Source organism: Sciurus carolinensis, chromosome 4 (genome assembly GCF_902686445.1).
Source record: "Sciurus carolinensis chromosome 4, mSciCar1.2, whole genome shotgun sequence".
Classification (NCBI taxonomy): domain Eukaryota; kingdom Metazoa; phylum Chordata; class Mammalia; order Rodentia; family Sciuridae; genus Sciurus; species Sciurus carolinensis.
This window is the reverse complement of record NC_062216.1, coordinates 169,552,106-169,556,817: the sequence shown is the minus strand read 5'-3', so window position 1 is coordinate 169,556,817 and position 4,712 is coordinate 169,552,106.

The following is a 4,712-nucleotide window of genomic DNA, read 5'->3' as shown; positions in this document are numbered from 1 at the left end:
TGGCTGCCGCCCTGAGCCGCGGGCCAATCACGCTGCAGGAAAGAGGGAAAGCCGGTTCCGCGCCCCCCCTCCTCGGGGAGCTGGAGAGCCGCGTGCGGTTGTGGGACTTGTAGTTCTGGTTTGTGCGCACGTGGGGCGGCGCCGTAGCGACGCGAAAGCCTCAGTGCTGGGACTGCGAGCACTTTTTTTTTCTTGTTAAGATAACCTGTGCTCTCATCCCAATCGTATTCTTCATTAGCTGATTATTGAGAATTTATGATAGATACTTGTAGGCGCCACGAATAGCATTGCATTCTCCCTAGTTAAAAATTTAAGGTGCTAGCGCACGACTGTAATCCTAGCTACTGGGGAGGCTGAGGCAGGAGGATTGCAAATTGCAAATTGGAGGCATGCCTGGGCAATTTAGCGAGACTTTATATCAAAATAAAAAATAAAAAGGGATGGGAATGTAACTCAGTGGTGGAGTGCCTCTGAGCTCAACCTCAGCACTGGGGGAAAGGAGGAGAAGGAGAATAATATAAAGTGTCTTGGGTCAGGATGCCTAGAAGGGGGACTAATCTCCAATTCAGGCAGAACCGTTAATACTCTTATGCCCAATGCTATAAATGTCCACCTCGCTCAAAATACTCAACATTCGCCCTCATCTCTATTTCATAAATAAAACCTTTTATTTATTTACATCTTTAATTTTTTAGCATCGTTTTCTAGTTTTCAGTGTATAAACCTTTTACTTTGCTAAATTTATTTCTAAGTATTTCATTCTTTTGGATACTATTGGACTTGGGGTTTTTTTTCAACTTCCTTTTTTCAGGTTATGCATTGTTAGTACAGAAATACAATTAATATTCATATATTGACCTCATATCCTGTAACTTTGCCAAGTTATTAGTTCCTGTCCTGTGTGCATGTGCGTGTGCACATGTATATGTATTAGGACTTTCTATGTGTATATTTCTATAGAAATCATTGTATTGCTTTTCCAAAATAAATAGTAAAACCTCCAATATAAATACCTCTCTGCCCCATCTCACTTGGATTCCCCATCTACACACTGTGAGTTCTAGGCACTGTTGTGGAGTTTTAAAGACATCATCTCAGATCCATAAGACAGTCAGACTTATTTTAAAGAAGAGGAAACGGTGACTCTTCAGGTTTGAACACTTTCCAAGATCACACAAGATTGGAATTTAGGATTTGGTCTAAATTCCTAGCCTATATTAGGCTGTTTCCCAATTAAATAATTGAGAGTCTAAATGTCATGAGTGGAGGCTGAGTATATGCAAAATACATTCCTGAATTGGAGATGCAGCACATGTGTGAACTACTCCTACTTCTACCCTGTTCTTGTACCCATGCTGTCAATAAGTTTTGGTTCTTTCATATCCAAAATATGTCCTGTACCCTTCCATCAATACCACCCTAATTCAATTCACCTGCTTACTGAAACAGCCTTTCAATGGGTCTACTGCTTGAACCCTCACCTTTTTTAATTCACACAAGTTGTTTTTTAAATATTTTTGGTACTGGGAATTGAACCCAGAGGTACTCTATTACTGAGTTACATCTCCAACCCCTTTTATTTTTAATTTGAGGCAGGGTCTCTTTAAGATGCCTCAGCCTCCCCAGTCTCTGGGATTACAGGAGTGCGGCACCATGCCTGGCCATTGGTAATATTTTTAAATCAAAAAGCTGATCATGGTCATTCTTTTGCTTAAAACACCTAATGACTTCTCTTTGCCATAAAAACTCTCCACAAGGTCCTGAATGACAGTTGGTATCAGTTTTCTCTCCAGCCTCCTCTTGTGCCACCCTCTCCCTCTTTTGCTGTTTCCATGTACTCTCCTCTTTTTCCTGTTTCTTGAGTGCCAACCTTGAGTTGGCCTCAGGGCCTTTGCACTTGCTAAGACATTTTTTCCCAGAGTTTTTCTATGACTGACTCTTAATTTTTCAGATTTTAGTTCAAAGTCATCTTCTCAGGGACCTTCTAAATTAGTCGTTCCCTCCCCAGCCATTTTACAATCCTTCATAGCACTGCTTTGGTCTGAAATTACCTTGTTCATTTGTTTCCTTATCTATCTCCCTTCACTAGAATGTAATTGCCATTGGACAAGGACTTAGTCATATTCTCTACTATATTTCCAGAACCAAGAATAGAGTCTAGAATACAGTAGGTACTCAATGAGCAATAGGATAATATGATTTTAAGTTTTCCAGATAATAAGATTTCTAAAGAATACCACAGGCTTCTTCTTGAGGGCAATTAAAGAGTGATGGTTTTGGGCTGGGGTTGTGGCTCAGTGGCAGAGCACTTGCCTAGAATGTGTGAGGCACGGGGTTAGATTCTCAGCACCGCATAAAAATAAATACATAAAATAAAGGTCCATTGACAACTAAAAACATATTTTTTAAAAAATGAGGGAGGGCAGAGGGCATGCAAGAAAGTGGAAGAATTTGAGAAGTTTTTGAGAATTAGTGGTATGGGGTAGGTTTGGGACTGGAAGGAATCCAGAGCGAGTCTGAGGTAAACCTTGGCTGGGTGGGTGGTGGCACCATGTTCTGTAGTGGTAACAACAGTAGGAGGAACGAATGGGTTTGGGTGGTTGAACGGAAGGAACGAAGGGTTCTGCTTAGTCTGAGGGCTGGGCTGTGGCTCAGTGGTGGAGGGCTTGCCTAGCATGTGTGAGGGCCTGGGTTCAATTTCCAGAACCGCAAGAAAAAAAAGAATTGCAGAAGGGTTCTGCTTATCTGAGATGACTGCAGATGCTGGAGCTCAGAGGAGAGCCCTGAACTGAAGGTGGAGATGCTGCATTTTGGGGCACTGTCCCTTTAGAATCGAATGAGAGCCCCTGAATCCATCTTCTCTGCCTTGTCTTATCACATATCATCAGCGCTACGAGAAAGTAGAAATCTGAGCTTTCCAGATTTATGATTAGAAAGCACCCAACTTTAAGGGAGGGAGAGAAGCAGAGGGCAGCCCCAGCGGCAGGAGCTGTTAGCACAGTTGGAACGACTGTCAGTTAGGAATTCACTTGAGACACATTAAACGCAGGCTGCTAAGCAACAGTGGCCACTCCACCGTGGTGGTTCCTCCTGCTCTGGAGCTCCTGGGCCTGGGTCTCAGGCTGCAGCCAAGTCACACTTGTTGGCTGGTCACTCTATACACAGACCTCATTCCCTCCTCTTTCCAGAACCTTCCCTGTGTCACTGACCTTCCCTCTGGGATCTTTGACCTCCCACTCTACTGAGTCATTCCCAATACCAACACAAATGTGCCCATGTCTCCCATTCTGTACAAATAATTCCCTTCAACTTACCTCCTCTGTCCCCTGTCATTGTGCAGTATTGCCCCACAACCCCTTGAGAGAACTTCCCATACCTACAATCTCCCCGCCTGTCTCCCTGCTCCACGGAGAGTCCTGTGGTCAAGTTCACACACAGCTTCTCTGATGTCAGGCCAGGGTGTTTCTCTCAGGGCCTCTTGGCATGACTCCCCCTTCCTGAAACACTGTCTTTTCTCAGGCCCCTCTTCTCCTTCCTCTCTGGCCAGTTCTCTTCTGGTGCCCAGGAGCCGGGCCCTCTTTCCCTTTACTTTACATTTTTAGCGATGACTTTGTTTCTTAGCGCTGTAAACACCACTTAGTGCCCCCAGCCTTTGCCTCTTTGCTATCTGAGCTCTACACCCACATGTCCATTGTCTAGATGCAACTTCATAGAGCAAAGGAAACACTTAATTCCCTCACCTCCACCTCTTTTTCTAGTAGTTTCCCCCATTTTTGTACATGGCACTACCAACCACTCGGGAACTTCCTCTTGACTTTTCAGTCTGCATACTCAGGGTTGAAACCATCAGTGAATCCCTTTACTTCTCCAAAATCTATTTCAAATATTTCTGCTTCTTTCCATCCCTAATGCCGCCTTTCAAATCTAGGTCACCATCATCCCAACAGATCTGAGGACCCCTACCTGGGCTCCACCTTAACTTACCCAGCCAATTCTTTACCTACCAGTTTTTAAAACATAAAAATTGGATAAATTAATTCTCTTGCATCAGGGATTTTCATACGGTGTCCCTTCCCTACCACCCTCTTCCTTCTCGCCTTTCCTACATTATTTTATTAGACCCTTGGGGAGTGGTTAAGTGGAGGTTAAGGAGTTAGGGAAATGGGCACGGTGGCTCACTCCTGCAATCCCAGCGACTAGGAGGCTGAGGCAGGAGGATCGCATGTTCAAGGGCAGCCTCAGCAACTTAGCAAATACCTGCTTTAAGTAGTTTAGCGAGACCCCGTTTCTAAATAAAATATTTAAAAAGGGCTGGGGATGTGGCTCAGTGTTTCGGCGCCCTGGGTTCAATCCCAGGTACAGGTAAATCGAGAGTTAGGGAAGGGTCGGGTTGGAGTTAATCGTTCAAGCAATTCGCTGCGTGGCCAGCCTGCTCGGGGCCAGTGGGCACAACAGTCAACTCAGGTCGGGCTGCCGTCCCAATGTCATCCGGAGGCAAGGGAGCGGCGCTTCCCGGCTCCGCCGCCTGCCGCCTCCGCGTCCCGGCGGCCTCAGTGGGCCGGCTCTGCAAGATGGGCCGGCGGGGCGCAGGGGGTCGCGCCGCCCCGCCTCCCCCGCCCAACTCCCGGCCCGGGGCACGTGGCCCGGCGGCGCGCGGGTCCCGAGCGCCAACCGCCGGCCGCCCCGCCCGCGCTCCCGCGGCCCGCCCCGCG